The sequence below is a fragment of the Terrapene carolina genome, unplaced genomic scaffold (genome assembly GCF_002925995.2).
Source record: "Terrapene carolina triunguis isolate 2854851 unplaced genomic scaffold, T_m_triunguis-2.0 Scaffold88, whole genome shotgun sequence".
Lineage (NCBI taxonomy): Eukaryota > Metazoa > Chordata > Testudines > Emydidae > Terrapene > Terrapene triunguis.
In genome coordinates, this window is record NW_020664439.1 from 43,065,778 (window position 1) to 43,081,381 (window position 15,604).

Here is a 15,604-nt window from a genome sequence, read left to right on the forward strand (position 1 = left end):
CTTAAATGTTCAGGCAGTTAAAATAGTCAAAGGCTCCCATCTTTCAGTCTTGGGCAAACCTCTTGATGGCAGCAGTGGGAATTTGCCTGAGTAAGGACCAGAGAGCATAGAGATTGTAAGGTGTTTTCCAAAACAGAGAAATCAGCTTCTGTATCAGTCCTTTGCACTTCTCTGATAGACAGTCAAAAAATGAAATTAAACATTCAGCCTCCTGCAGTGTGTTGGTTTCCTTCTCAGCAGTTTCCTGAGCACCAGCAGCAAGTGTGAAGGTGTTGAAAAGCATCCTGCTGTGCTGTGGTTCAGCTGTAGCACTCTATAGGGAAACACAGCTGTAGACAGATTAACAGCTGATATTCGCATTGACACTGGGGGAGTGCTGGATCGAGTGTCAAACATAGGCAGGGCTGGGCCGAAGCTCCTGCAACTGGAGGCAGCTCAGTGGAAGTTCGGGGCGGCTCAGTGGAAGTACGGCTTACAGAGAGGTCAGTTTTCATGATCCCGCAGTGGATCTGAGGCTCTTGTTTCACTGCACACAGGGAAATCCATAGTATGGTATTATTAGGGCTGGGGAAAACTGGTTCTCAATGGAAACCTGTGGTTTTGACAAAACAATTTTATTTTGGTTGGATGTTCTGCTTTCAGTGGGAAAATTAAGGTTTTTTTGGACAAACTTTCAGTTTTTGCTTTTCTAACAAAAAGTCAAATTTCTCCATAGGAAACAGCCCATTTTCAGACTCTCTCTAATCATTATCAGTGTAGCACTTTATGGGCATGTGGTCTTTCACGATAAGGAAAAATTGCCAGACAAAGAATAGGGGCCCAGATTCTGCTTTTCACTTTTACCAGGATAAATCCATGCCAATGTCACTGAAATCAAAGGTGCTACTTTGCATATACACCCCAACGTAACGAAGGCGCTGATTCAGCAAAACACTTAAGCCCCATTAAAGTCAAATATGTGCTTAAAATTAAGCACATGCTTTGCTGAATTAGGCCTTAGACCTTGTCTAGAGTTTGCTGGTTTGTTGTTAGATCTGTACCAGCAAACCCTTAATTTTAAGCACGTAATTGACTTCAGTGGTTCTTAAGAGGTAACTATAACAGGACCATTTGGAAATAGTGACGATAATATAATAACATTTAACATTCCTGTGGGGGGAAGAACACCTCAGCAGCCCAACACTGTGGCATTTAATTTCAGAAAGGGGAACTATGCAAAAATGAGGAGGTTAAACAGAAATTAAAAGGTACAGTGACTAGAGTGAAATCCCTGCAAGCTGCATGGACACTTTTCAAAGACATCATAATAGAGGCCCAATTTAAATGTATACCCCCAAATTAAAAAACACAGTAAAAGAACTAAAAAAGAGCCACCGTGGCTTAACAACCATGTAAAAGAAGCAGTGAGAGATAAAAAGGCATCTTTTAAAAAGTGGAAGTCAAATCCTAGTGAGGTAAATAGAAAGGAGCATACACACTGCCAAAATAAGTGTAAAAATGTGATAAAAAAAGCCAAAAAGGAGTTTGAAGAACAGCTAGCCAAAAACTCAGAAGGTAATATCAAAATGTTTTTGAAGTACATCAGAAGCAGGAAGCCTGCTAAACAACCAGTGGGGTCCCTGGACGATCGAGGTCCAAAAGGAGCACTTAAAGACGATAAAGTCATTGCGGAGAAACTAAATGAATTCTTTGCTTCAGTCTTCACGGCTGAGGATGTTAGGGAGATTCCCAAACCTGAGCCATCCTTTGTAGGTGACAAATCTGAGGAATTGTCACAGATTGAAGTGTCATTAGAGGAGGTTTTGGAATTAATTGATAAACTTAACAGTAACAAGTCACCAGGACTAGATGGCATTCACCCAAGTGTTGTGAAAGAACTCAAATGTGAAATTGCGGAACTATTAACTATGGTTTGTAACCTGTCCTTTAAATCAGCTTCTGTACCCAATGACTGGAAGATAGCTAATGTAACGCCAATATTTAAAAAGGGCTGTAGAGGTGATCCCGGCAATTACAGACCGGTAAGTCTAACGTCAGTACCAGGCAAATTAGTTGAAACAATAGTAAAGAATAAAATTGTCAGACACATAGAAGAACATAAATTGTTGGGCAAAAGTCAACATGGTTTCTGTAAAGGGAAATCATGTCTTACTAATCTATTAGAGTTCTTTGAAGGGGTCAACAAACATGTAGACAAGGGGGATCCAGTGGACATAGTGTACTTAGATTTCCAGAAAGCCTTTGACAAGGTCCCGCACCAAAGGCTCTTATGTAAATTAAGTTGTCATGGGATAAGAGGGAAGATCCTTTCATGGATTGAGAACTGGTTAAAAGACAGGGAACAAAGGGTAGGAATAAATGGTAAATTTTCAGAATGGAGAGGGGTAACTAATAGTGTTCCTCAAGGGTCCGTCCTAGGACCAATTCTATTCAACTTATTCATAAATGATCTGGAGAAAGGGGTAAACAGTGAGGTGGCAAAGTTTGCAGATGATACTAAACTGTTCAAGATAGTTAAGACCAAAGCCGACTGTGAAGAACTTCAAAAAGATCTCACAAAACTGAGTCATTGGGCAACAAAATGGCAAATGAAATTGAATGTGGATAAATGTAAAGTAATGCACATTGGAAAAAATAACTCCAACTATACATACAATATGATGGGGGGCTAAATTAGCTACAACTAATCAGGAAAGAGATCTTGGAGTCATCGTGGATAGTTCTCTGAAGACGTCCACGCAGTGTGCAGCGGCAGTCAAAAAGGCAAACAGGATGTTAGGAATCATTAAAAAAGGGATAGGGAATAAGATGGAGAATATCTTATTGCCTTTATATAAATCCATGGTACGCCCACATCTTGAATACTGCATACAGATGTGGTCTCCTCATCTCAGAAAAGATATACTGGCATTAGAAAAGGTTCAGAGAAGGGCAACTAAAATGATTAGGAGTTTGGAACGGGTCTCATATGAGGAGAGATTAAAGGGGCTTGGACTTTTCAGCTTGGAAAAGAGGAGACTGGGGGGGGATATGATAGAGGTATATAAAATCATGAGTGGTGTGAAGAAAGTGAATAAGGAAAAGTTATTTACTTGTTCCCATAATATAAGAACTAGGGGCCACCAAATGAAATTAATGGGCAGCAGGTTTAAAACAAATACAAGGAAGTTCTTCTTCGTACAGCGCACAGTCAACCTGTGGAACTCCTTGCCTGAGGAGGTTGTGAAGGTTAGGACTATAACAAGGTTTAAAAGAGAACTAGATAAATTCATGGAGGTTAAGTCCATTAATGGCTATTAGGAATGGTATCCCTAGCCTCTGTTTGTCAGAGGGTGGAGATGGATGGCAGGAGAGAGATCACTTGATCATTACCTGTTAGGTTCACTCCCTCTGGGGCACCTGGCCTTGGCCACTGTCGGTAGACAGGATACTGGGCTGGATGGACCTTTGGTCTGACCCAGTACAGCCGTTCTTATGTAAGAGCCTTGCTGAATCAGGGCCTCAGTTACAGTGGTGTATATGGAAAGCTGAATGCCATGAAAGTTGAATGCCCTCTGGCCAGCGCTGTAGAATTTTTGCCCTTGCTACTCACTTGTAGCAGAACAGATGCAATTCCTCTACACACAGACACTTGGTTCAGAATTCAAGGAGTAAATGTGGATTTGATCGTGACAGCGGGTCCCTTTGTTACTTCTGTCAAGTTCTGAGAATCATGTAAACTGCTGAGGTCCTAGCTCTGACCCACTGACAAAATAATGTTCTGTCCTCTTGATGATAAGCCACAGACTCCAAGTAGCTCTTCTGGCACCTTTTGAAGTGAAATCTAAGGTGCGTGTCAGCACTGATTAAAGGAAAGCTTTGTAGGAGGCTGGCTTGGGCCTTGATTGCATCAGCAGCTCCAGTAGTCAAGGTACTGGATCTCTTGAGCTGTCAGCTGGATGATTTAGAACGACTTGTGTAGGGAGTAACAACTGTAGTGGCAAAGTGCAGTGTAAGAAGCCGCTAAATAACTTTTATGGTCTGGTTGCACTTAGAGCTGCTAAATAACAGCAGCGGTATCATGAAGTTGATTGAAGGGTGCTATCTGTTGGGTTTTTTTTAAATAGACGTGGGTTGAATTTATCCTTGGGTAACTCAATTGAAATCAACAGAATAACCTCAGGGTTGATTTAAAAAGGAGAATGCCATCTGTAATGTTACACCCTTTATCACTTTCACTAAGCAATTCAGAACCATTGGAGGAGAAGAACTGGATGTAGTGATGTTAATACTGATACACTAGTTTTATTCATACTTAAAAGAGCAAAAAAAAAAGACTTGTCTTCCAGCTGCTCTTTTATCTCGACCTATTTATCAGTCCTTATGTCATGAAGCCAACACAAACAAGAGAAAGACATTTATTTATTGTGTTCTTTTATTTTTTCAGTGCACAATTCAAGTCTGGGAATGTTTTTCCTGCGGAAACACACATTTATTTTAAATTCATTTCTCTACATTTTATTCTTTAATGGATTATTTTAAGAAATGGTCCCATTTGGGCTTTTCTTCTTTTTGTTTTTAAATTCAAGAAACTTTCTGAATTCATGGAAAATTGGAAGATTAAGTGAAAACGTCATGCATTGGTGATAAACAGAATTAGGTTAATAAATGCGGACTTGAAACTATGCAGTAGGCTCTTCTCTGTGCCGAGCAGTATCCTAGCAATGTTTTCATTGTAAATAATTTAAGTCACTCTAAAATATTTGCTTTGGCTTTCACCCCGTTTAAATGTATGTCACACACTGGGCTGGTGTTTGTATTGTAATTAGAATTATTTGGTTTGATGGCATTCCTGCTTCCATGTGCAAACAAGTTAGTTCTGGGAAAATCTCACCTGGCCAAAAGTTAAAGGGTCCGATTTTTTTCATTGCCCTGAACTTTGTCGTCAGTTAAACTAGTGCCAAGTGAGTGGAAAAATGCTCGCGTTCTGATCTACTAGCGTTTTGCACTGGTGTGACTTTCACATGCTGCTGGATAATGGAGAATTGAACCTATGTAATTGGGCTGGTCCACACTAACCCCCCAGTTCGAACTAAGTTACGCAACTTCAGCTACGTGAATAACGTAGCTGAAGTCGAAGTACCTTAGTTGGAACTACAAGGTACTTACCGCGGGTCCACACGCGGCAGGCAGGCTCCCCCGTCGACTCCGTGTACTCCTCTCGCGGAGCAGGAGTACCGGCGTCGACGGCGAGCACTTCCGGGATCGATTTATCGCGTCTAGACAAGACGCGATAAATCGATCCCAGAAGATCGATTGCTTACCGCCGAACCCGGAGGTAAGTATAGACGTACCCATTGTAACCTACACACCTCCTGGGTGTGATGTTCTGTCCCATCTAGTGGCACCAAGACCATTTAGAGAGCAATTAATGAGTCTTCTCTACAGCCTTAGCTAACAGGTTATTGGCTTTTAGCTCATGCGGTAGAGGTTCATGCACTAAGCTCCAGAGGTCCCTGGTTCGATCCTGCCCATTGACGACTGGGGTCTGTCGGCATTACATAATATTATCAGCGCCAGTTAAAGTCAGTGGCAAAGCTTACATTGACTTCGGTTGGAGTAGGCTTTCAATTTACAAATTGCATTGAAATCAATGAGAGTTCTGGGTGTATGAGAAATGAACAAAGGTCTGGACCCTATATATGATCAATTGTGGCATCCATTTTCTCCTGTTATCAGCCACCCATGTAAATTCTCAACAGGCTGTTTTTCTGTTGTTTTTTTAATTGGTCTGAATGAATTGAGTGCTAATGACAGGTCCTGAGCTGACAGTTCCGCAGGTTGAAGTCCAGTTACTCAGTGCTCAGATGCTATGATGGGTGGTATAAGGACACCTAGAGATAAATATAAAGCTGGCTGCACATTTTTTCACAAACTGTGTCTCCCTGTGCAGTGCCCGCAGCCATGTACAGAGCCAGGGGATGCACAGAAGGCCCAGTGTCACAGGAAGCACAAAGTATGGTTTCTTTTCAGGTTGCTGTAGATCTGTGATAGGTTTCAAAGTTCATGCAGGATTTCTTCTGCGTGGCAGGGATTTCAGAATCCAGGGCTAGTTAAAAAACACACTAGTTTGTAGACATGGGGAGACCCCATTCAAACTCCCAAATTCAAATATCTTCTACCTTTAGACTCTGGAAGCACCATCTACAGCTGGGAGCAAGAATAACCTGTGGGGGAGGAGGGGCAAGGAGGGGAGTTGCTGTTCTGTCATTGGTGGGTCAGGATGGGGGAGGGTGGATCATTCCTCTCTGCCCCCTCAGAAAATGAATGCTGCTATTCATGAGGCCTGTAAAGGTAGCGTCTGTGGATTCTAGAGAGTACCCAAACTAGGGCACAGTGGTCCATCCTGTGCCCCCACGCTGTGTGCAGGATTTCTGATGGCCGCCAGACTTTGGGCCATAAGCTGCATGATGGGCAGCTGTGCAAAGCACATGCGACAATTCCCTTTACAAATACTCGTTTGCAGAACTTAATACAGAGAGCACCACATGTTTAGTGTAGGTGGGCTCCTGACGCCCCCGAATCAGTGCAAATACGTCTGAGGCCAAATATTTCACTTATTACTGCTCCCTTCTTTGGGCGCGATTGTCCACACACCTCATGTGAGTGCCGGTGCACAGGACAGGCACTCCGCTAGCAGTGTGATGGGGGCTGTATCAGAACCAGAGGAGGACAGAATAGGGTAAGTGGTCACTTTAGAGCTCATCTGCCCACACAGCTTAGCTGACCCCTTATGAAAACTCCTGTTCCCATCTTCCGTGTTTTTCAGTAACGTTTGTTCTCATGTGCCCAGAACCATCCCGAGTGCCTGGCCAGGTAATATAAATATAATATATGGAGATATACCTATCTCATAGAACTGGAAGGGACCCCGAAAGGTCATCGAGTCCAGCCCCCTGCCTTCACTAGCAGGACCAAGCTGCGAGTTCCTGAGGTCTCTTTGGACAGAGAAGCAGGAGAAATGCCCCCCACCACACCGGGCTTGGGGCTTTGTGGCTGCCTGCGTGCAGAGCTGCGGTCTTGATGTAGAATGTCCGGGGACAAAGAAGCGCTGTTCAAACTGGTGTGGATACACCTGTCAGCCTCAGCAAACGTGTTCAAAGGTAAAGCAGCCGAGTGCTCTGCAGCTCTGGGCTAACCTGTCGTTCTGCATCATGATGAATTAGTGTGCTCCGCAGTAATCAGAGGTCATTATTGTTACAGAAACAATAGCTGTTATTCTGTGGCAGCTCTGACAGCTAAAGAACACGGCGGCCTGTGAAAAATGTAGACGGCTTAATCTTCTTGTGTTGAATAACATTTTCCTGTGTTTTCTTGGTAAATGTTCACACCAACACAGGGGAATGGGTGCTGTGTGGTCTGCTAACGGGGGGGCTGGGTGTGTGCTTAGTTACTGGGAACGGAGTACTGAGCCCTTCACCAATCCGCCTGTCACAAGGCGACTGGCCCTTAAAGGGGAGATGGGTCCAGCCCCACCTGTGACACTCAGCTCACCTCCAGGTGGTCACGCGACCGACAGGCCTCCTGGGGTGGGTGAGGTAAAAACAGAAGCCTCTGAGAAGCAAGAGAGGATCTGTGAAAGAGGGCTGGAGTGCAGCCTGGTTACTGGTGAGATGGGGAAGCTGGTTTGAACCATTGCACAGCCCCAGGTTGGAGGCTGTGGAATCCCTTAGCTGGGGGGCAGCAGGGCACAGCCCCAGGGTGGAGGATGGTGGAATCCCTTAGCTGGGGGGCAGCAAGGCACAGCCCTTGGTCAGAGGCTGTGGAATTTCTTAGCCAGAGGGAAGGTGTGGGCCTGATGAGCCAAAAGAAACTGTATGTTTATAAAGACATAATAAATTGGACCTGTGGAGGGTAAACTGACTTAGTACTTTGGGCTGGGAACAAGTGATTTGGGAGAAGCAAGAGGGAACTGAGGGTGGTGGGCCTGCCAGACCACGCTGGGGCAGGACCTGGCACGCTCCAGGGTGGCACCCTGCCACACGTCCTCAGTCCAAGTGCACCCCAGGTCAGCAGTGCCTGACCCGCTCCTGGCTCTGAGGTGGCCTGTGTGAAGTGGCCTGTCTTGTTTCATTCTCGTGTCTGTGTCACAAAGCACACTCCCAGAGTTAACGCTAAGGGTACATCTTCACTACCCGCCAGATCGATTACTACCTGCCGATCCATCAGGGATCGATTTATTGCGTCTCGTCTAGATGTGATAAATCGATCCCTGAACGCGCTCCCCGTCGACTCCGGAACTCCAGCAGAGCAAGAGGCGGTAGCGGAGTCGACAGGGGAGCCACGGCCGTCGATCCCGCGCCGTGAGGACCCAAGGTAAATCGATCTAAGATACTTCGACTTCAGCTATGCTATTCACGTAGCTGAAGTTGCGTATCTTAGATCAGTCCCCCCCCCCCACAGTGTAGACCAGCCCTAAGTGGCACCTCTGCGTAGAGGCCAAGGGAGGAACTGACCTCAGGGACCCAACTATCCTCTTGCCTCCTGGGTGGTCCTTTGGTGAGGGTTGAGATTTCGCCGTTTTGTGCATACATAAAGAAATTCAGGCTCCTGGGCTCTCAATCAGGCGCATTTCAGCTAAAATTCACACAACCACCCAGTAGCGGATTAGTCACTGGGCCACCAGGACCGGTGCCCAGGGGCCCCGTCCAATTGGGGGGGCCCCGGAAAAATGGGTGCCCCGCACCCTGACCCCACTCCACCCACCTGCCTGGCGATCCTGCTGGAGAGCAGGGGGAAGCCCCCACGCCCTGCTTCCACTTCCCGGCAGGAGCACCGGGCGAGGGGGGGGGCAGAGGGGGCAGAGCAAGCCCCTGCACCCTGACCCCATTTTCCCAGCAGGAGCACCGGGGAGGGACTGGGGGGGGGGACTGCAGGCAAAAGAGGCAGGGAGGGGCCCCCACTTTCTCTGGCTCAGGGCTCCAAAACACCATAATCCGCCTCTGAGCCCACCTGATTACTACCCCACCTCCACACACGCTGCTGCAGCTGCGCTCTCTCTGCCTGTTTGTCATTTTCAGGTGTCCCATTAGAGCCTAGACCTCGCCTTTCTCGAGGACTCCAGTGGACCCTTGAAGTATCATGGAATCCAAATGCAACATGTCTGTGGAGCCTGTATTTTATATCCTGCCGAAAAGGTGGAACTACGGGATTCAGCCCAGGGAAGACGAAGCTACAGAATGGCAGATGGTTAGTTCCATATTTATGGTTATTTATGCAGAGTGCATCTTCATAGGCAGTAGAACATATGGGAATCCAAAGGGCATGTGCCTGCTGTATCTATTTATCTCCACTCTTTTATAGAGGAAAAGGATTTATGAAACATCTTGTTTATGGGAGTGTTCTCGAGAGGTGATACCCACATTATTTAAACAACTTCAGGGAGGGTCATTTCACTAGCAACTGTAGAACTCTGGGGCACTGAGCTGGTTATTCCAGTCACTGACACTGCAGCAAGATGGTTACTTCTGCCTATTCGAACCTTATCCATACAGTAGCTAATGGAGAAGGAAGGCTGGCTAGAGAGAAGCTGGCTGGCCTTGTGGTTAAAGCACTAGACTAGGACTTGGGAAATCTGGAGTGACTTCCTGACTCTGCTGTAGACCTCCTGTGTGACCTTGGGTAAGTCCCAGTCTCTCTGTGCCTCGGTTTCCCCTTCTGTAAAGTGGAGCTAATAACACTTCCCCAGCACAGGGGAGTGGTGAGGGTATGCTCAGTGATATTGCAGGGAAAGAGGTTTTATTTTATATATATATATATAATATATATAAAAATACACACACACACACACGAATCATGGGGTAGACCATGTAATTGACTCATTTTGGGTGACTCTTCCATTGGCCTTTTTAAGTCCTCTGGCTTTGTCTGTGGATGTAAACTGCTGCTGGTGGCATCATTTTGTCCTGCTGCATTTGTGTAAGAGGCAGAAATGACAAAGAATGCTAAAAAATTGGGACTGTGGAAGACCCAGAAATCCAAGATGCTGAGCAGATATTTACTTGTCAGAGCCTATTAACCTGCCTTTTTACTAACTGAAATATCTGTCAATTAGGGTGACCAGACAGCAAGTATGAAAAATCATTACAGGAGGTGGGGGGTAATAGGAGCCTATATAAGAAAAAGACCCAAAAATCGTGACTGTCCCTATAAAATCGGGACATCTGGTCACACTAGTGTCAATCAAACTCATATTCCTGCTGCTTGTTCTACAGAAGAAGTGTAATCATGGTTATTTTGCTCTGATGCCACCTCTTTCCTCTGAGGGTTTCAATGTGTTTTTCAAGCATGAAGGCCTGGCTGGTATCTGGCAGCGACGTGGGTACATATATGGGGGAGAGTGACAGAAACTTCTCCATGGTGCTCCCCGTGTGGAGTGGCCAGGCACATTCACAGTGCCTCCTAGTGGCCACCCAGAGGAGGCAGGAGAGAAATGGAGCTGTGACGGCCGCCCTCTTGGCCTATACACCGAGGATCTCCAGAGCCGAAAGCATGAGCTGCTATTGCGTGAGCTAAAGAGACAAGGCTCCCTAGCTGGGGGTCTAGCAGACTCATATCTGGCACAGTGAGCGGCCCTGAAACACACACTCACCAGTGGGTTACAGAGCCATGACCTACCCCTTCCCCCCCAGCCAGTAGAGGTGGTTAGGTGCAGGGAGGTGTGCACAGGGCACCATCCTAAGGAGCAGTGTGGGGGACATGTTCTGCTGTGCACCTAGATGGTCCAAGGAGGCAGGTGGGATTATGCTAATGGAGTTCCCACTGTGGGAGCTGTGCAACACATGTACCGCTTTACAAGTGGCTGAACCTAGGCCTGGAACAGTCCCAGGTCGCCTGAGAGAGGACACTTTCGTTTCTTTACTCGAACAAGGAGACAAGCTCACACAGTCACCATTGTAGGGTTTGTAAACCTGACTGGATTGTGGAAGTTGCTGCACTAACCCTATATCTTCTGTTCTGGAAATTCTAGACGATGAAGGACAATGTGCAGCTAGAAGGCCTAAGACCAAACAGATGGGACCAGTTCAGAGTAGCAGCAATCAGTGTCCACGGCACACGTGGTTTCGCTGCTCCAAGCAAACATTTCCACTCCTCTAGAGGTGAGAAACCAAAGACTGAGCACTCCCTGTCTGCTGTCTGTAGCGTAGGAACCAGTTTTATGTGAAGGTTTGGACCTTCTTCCTCCGATGGACTCTTTCTCTGTCAAACCAGCATTATTTGTTTTAGGTGAAGGCACAAGGCTTGATGCCTGAGGGGGACATTCAGAGAGACCCGAGAGGGATCAGAGGTGCAGCAAGCCCTGTAAGTGTGACAATCGGGGCCTGAAGTCCCATAGCCCTAAAGGTGGTGAAGCTTTGCAAGGCGTAATATTTGCAAATTCTAATGACAAACATTACACCATTAGTAACTGAGTAGCTGCAGAAACATACGTTATGAAGCACCTGGAGACAATTTAACTAAGCAGTATTTCCATTCAGCCGGAATAGACACAGGGCCGGCTCCAGCATTTCTGCCGCACCAAGCACAAAAAAAAAAAAATCGATCGGCGGGGGCAGTGGGGGGGTGGGGTGGGGAGGGAAGCCGCGATCGGCGGCGGCAGTTCAGCGTCAGGTCCTTCGCTCCTAGAGGGAGTGAGGGACCTGCTGCCCCCGAATTGCTGCAGGTGCTGCCCCTCTCCCTTGGCCGCCCCAAGCACCTGCTTGTTAAGCTGGTGCCTGGAGCCGGCCCTGAATAGACAGCATTGGCTTTGTTCGGTACTTCTTGAGCCTGATAACTGAGTAGGGAGCCTGTTGTGTTCTGTTCTCTATTGGTTTCTCATACCACACTAATCACTGCAGTATCTCAGCACCTTCAAGTTGCATGTTAGTTAACATTACGAACATCTGTCGTGCATGTGTTCTGTCATCCTCTGCCTGGGCGAGAAATGTCTGCAGCAGAGTGTTTTGGTCGGGATTTTTAAGATATATATCTGCTGCTCTGTGTGTGTTAGAGAAGGAAAGTTTGAAGAAGTGTACCTTGCACTTGAAGCAGAAGGTAGTGTGGTTTGTGATGGTCCTTAATTGTAAATCTGATCTGACACAACCTTAATTACACATGTATTTTTTTTACTGATGCACCCAGTCCCATTGACTTCAATGGGGGCTCAGCATTTATGGAAAAAAGGCCACTTATTTAGATGCCTGTCACAAGGTGCAAACACTTTTTAAGGAAGGTGGGCTTAGCTCCAGCCATGACTAATTAACTGCCTCCCACCTGATGGGGCTGAGGCCAGGAATCAGGTGAGAGCCTTTAGATTACCTCATTCTTGGATACAAGGCCAACAACCAGCTTGGTTGGTAGAGAGACCTTCAGGGAAGACGTAGGTACCTACAAGATCTGCAAAGAGGCTAGGTGCCAGTATCTGGATTATCTATTTCATTTATATTGGACTGTTTCTGAGAAACAAACTCCTCCTTGGAGAAAGTGCTTGGAGATCTTCTGTCACAAGGTGCTACAGAAGAGCAAAATATTAGTATTATTGTCTTTGCATGTTCTTATGCATTACTATTGGCTCTGATCATTCCCCTAGGTAGGCTGGCCTACCTCCTCATGTAGCCAGTCTTTGCAGCTTAAAAGTTGGTGAGAAGGTGAATGGCTTGCCCAGAAGATATCCACAAGATCAGGTCTATTTCAGTAGGTAGCTCCCTGCCCTTTAACATGCAAAAGAAGCATCTTAGTTAAAACCAACAACAAAACCCTAAGATACTTTTCTGCACAGTCATTATAGCAGGGGACCTTAAAACTCAATTGTAGATGTTAATGTAACCATTATGAATCCATTAGTCTAATTTGCAGGGAACATCTTACACTGATTACCTGTGCTTATAAATTAATCCAAATGTCCTTAGATAAGAATTGTAGCAAGTCATAGGTCACTGCTCTGAGCTGCCATTGCATAGCTCAGTCCCGGATGAAAGGAATTTCAGCGCTGATAGCAGGCTGGAGAATGGAAGCCTACATGACAGCTGCTTAATCAGTGAGCAGAAAGACAAAGGGGCCATGGTTTCAATGTAAAATTGGGCCATTGTTTTAAAAGTGGCATTTAGGTAGGGATGGAGTATGTCGATCATTAGCAGATAAAGGGACAGGCAGACTAAACATAAGACATTTCCCATAAGCATTCCCCCAATAGCTGGACTCCTGCTATACTCATCTTATTAGGGAAGCCAGAAATAGGTCCTTGGCTAAAAGGGATATGTTATACCAAGTAACACAACATTTGGAATCAGACTTGGCACAGCCTGCAAATGGCTCTTTAAAGAGACATGATTATTTCAGAAAGTTACTTGAAGACATCTATGAACAGGCGTTGTTGTTATCCCCATTTCACAAGTGGGGAAAATGAGGCAGAGAGAGATTAAGAACCTGCTCCAAAGCCTGATGGAATCTTTGCATTGACTCCAGTGGGTTTGGATCAGGCTTTATGTGACTTGTGTAAGGTCACCCAAGAAGTCTGGCAGACATTGGAATAGATCCCAGATCTCCTTGATCCCAGTCTGGTGCCACAAGTAACTCTCCTCCTTCCAGTTAGAAAATCTTAAAACTTCCTCTTTTTCACCTGTTCCAGGACCTCTAACCCATCACCTGTGGAGTAGGTGATGAGATAAAAGCTTTGGTTCATCATAAGATGAAATATACAAGTGTCCTCTTCCTGGTGTCTATTTTCTTCTCTGCCCACCTAGGGGTCATGGTGGGAACAGATGAGAATTGCTCTCTGCTGGGTTTTTTTATTATTCTTACCCTAACCCATAAACATTATAATCTGAGGGAGGATTAATTGGCCAAGTCCCTCTAGGTACCTACAGGGCCAGGTTCTCTGCAGCACACTATGCAGGTCCAGAGGGAGGTGCAAAACTCCCTGTTGAAATCCCTGAATCCCAGGCTGGCTGTGTGCAGTCCCAGTCATAAGTCTCAGCAGCCTGAAGGGTCCCAACAGACCCAAGGAGACAGAATGACAAGATGGGGATCAAGATTAGGGGGACGCTCCAGTCATGCCCCCTTTGCTCCATCGGTGCTTCTGACTCTGGCATCTGGAAATGAAATAGTTTAGGAGTCTCTATGCAACCCCGTGCACTGGCATAATCCTCCCTAGGGCCAATTATGCTGGTTTTACCGTGTATGTGTTTTATCATCACTCATGAGGATGAGGTAGTTTTAATTTGCAGAACCTAAAGTCATCAGCAAAAATTTAAACCCTCCTGCATCAGGCCATAGATTAACCATTAATTGCCTGGAATTAGGCAAAAGCTTCCCCCACATGTCCCAGTACGTTACCGCATAATTGATGACTGGGGTTTTGAACCTTTCTTTGAAGCATCCATTCCTGGTTGCTTTCAGAGGCAGGATACTGTTGGCCTGATATTCCTTGGCAATTTCTTCATTCCTTTACGGAAGCTCATCTGCTACTTTTCCTTCTGAGAGTCTGCCAACTCTTTTAAAGCAAAGAAGGCCAGAGACAGTCTTTAGTCCATCCACCGTGGATCATCCATCATTTTACAATAAAAAATTTCAAACCGTTCACTCCATTGATCTGTCATTGTAAGCAGATGACTGGAGTCTGTACTGTGCCTTTCAGCTATGCATTGCTGTTCGTGCAGCCTGGACAGGTTGTGGAGAATTAGAGACGAAGAGGAGGAAAAAAAGGGTAGTAAAGCAGCTGCTTAATGAGTCAAGCTGGCGTTCCAATGGAAAACCACCTTTCCATACTTTGTCTGCTGTTAATTATACAGGTTTTTTCACTGGGGAACATATTAGCACTGTCACCCCAGTTTAATATGTTTCACCTCATGCAAGATCACTCTTTCATCTTTGTCCCATTTCGCTCATTCCTAGCAATCATCACAAGTCGTTTGCATCCATCTTTTCTTAAGATGCCTTGCCCCCTGCCTTATGCATCTGTTGCCTTGTTTCTTTTGTTACAGCTAACAGCTGTTCTTCTCATACAAAGTCTAGGTGTGAGAGGAATTCTAAGTACAGGTGGTCCCAATCTGCAAAGTTCACATGTGGGTCTAAATGCTCCAAAATTTCAGTAGTATTTGGAGCTGCAATTTGGATCCAAGCCCATCTATAGTTATGACCGTGGATCAAAGTTGCAGATCCAAATACTACTAAAATATAGTTAGGATTTACAATACTGATGTGTTTTATGCTGGTAGTTAGGCCGTGGTTCTGTAAAGACTTAAAAACAGGCTTAACCTCTATGCCGGTCTTCTTTCTTTGTCATGTGAAATATCTCAGTTGGCCTCCTTTCTTTTCTAGCGGTTATTCTCATATTTGGATGACGTGTTTAAAATAACCCAGAATGTCCCATGTTCTATTTTCCTGCAGATCCTTTGCCTCCAGATGCCCCTAAGAACCTCAGACAGGGCAACTTTACTGCTCGTCCCGATGGTTCTCTCAGTATCATCATTAACTGGGATGCCCCTCCCAAAGGAAACTTGGAAATCCACCATTACAAAATTTACTGGCGCCTATGGGTACCAAGGAAACCCATGATGGCAGCAAGGAAGGATAACTGGAAAATGAC

The 15,604-nt window shown here is 45.7% G+C and overlaps 1 long non-coding RNA gene across 1 annotated transcript in view; it reads left to right on the forward strand.

The window, feature by feature from the left end:
* The first annotated feature begins 11,013 nt into the window (after nt 1–11,013).
* The window catches only part of LOC112110555, a 9,399-nt gene continuing 4,808 nt past the window's right edge, over nt 11,014–15,604 (forward strand). The window contains exons 1-2 of the long non-coding RNA XR_002908420.2: nt 11,014–11,138; nt 11,266–11,340. This is a non-coding gene — a long non-coding RNA (uncharacterized LOC112110555). The remainder of the gene's footprint in view (nt 11,139–11,265; nt 11,341–15,604) is intronic.